The sequence below is a fragment of the Silene latifolia genome, chromosome 4, assembly GCF_048544455.1.
Source record: "Silene latifolia isolate original U9 population chromosome 4, ASM4854445v1, whole genome shotgun sequence".
NCBI lineage: Eukaryota > Viridiplantae > Streptophyta > Magnoliopsida > Caryophyllales > Caryophyllaceae > Silene > Silene latifolia.
The window spans coordinates 12,334,752-12,335,530 of NC_133529.1; positions in this window are offsets into that span (position 1 = coordinate 12,334,752).

Here is a 779-nt window from a genome sequence, read left to right on the forward strand (position 1 = left end):
GCGCTCAATTAATAACGTAAGAAGACAACTCAGACGAAGACAAGAAAAGACCTCGGCCAAGCCAGAGGCAAAATAAGCAAAGTCTTATTAAAAATGATCAGGTTACAAAGTGAGGAAGATACAGACGACGGCCGTCCCCATAAGGATAAGGCAAAACACAACCTACCAAAGTTGTACAAAATACAAGGAAAAGAAAGGCAAAAGGTTACAGACATATCATTCAAGCGCCAAAAGATGGCAGGGAGGAAAGGCTTAATAATTGGCCCCCGAACAACTAAAGCTATCCGAGACGCCGGGTGAGCCTGGTGACGACCGCCCGTCTCCCTATGCTCGTGCCGCTTGCCATCGCCGACGTTAGCGATCGTCCTTAATGGGCGACCCAGAAGCTGTCTCAGCAGTCTCAGCTTCCTCAGCAGCCTCAGCTGCCTTCATCCTCTCGGCTTCCTCCTTGGCCGCCTTAGCCTCCTCAGCAAGGACCGCCTTCTCCGCGGCCGCCTCTTCCTCCTTCTTCACCCTTACCTCCTCCTTGGCCTTTTCCTTCGCGGCTTCCTCCTTAGCTTCGAGCTTGTCGTCAAACAGCTCGTCAAATTTGTCCCATGGAAAGGAGCCATCAAGAGGGAAGAGCTCCTCAATCACTTCCCGGCTGACTTCTTCGGCCAGTCCCGTGATTGGCGCGCGCATGTTGGGAGAAGAACGGTTTGGAGCCTCTCAATGTCCTCCTCCCTTTGGGCGATGATAAAGATCCTTGTTCCGGCCACCTTCCCCCTCGGCACCGAAAC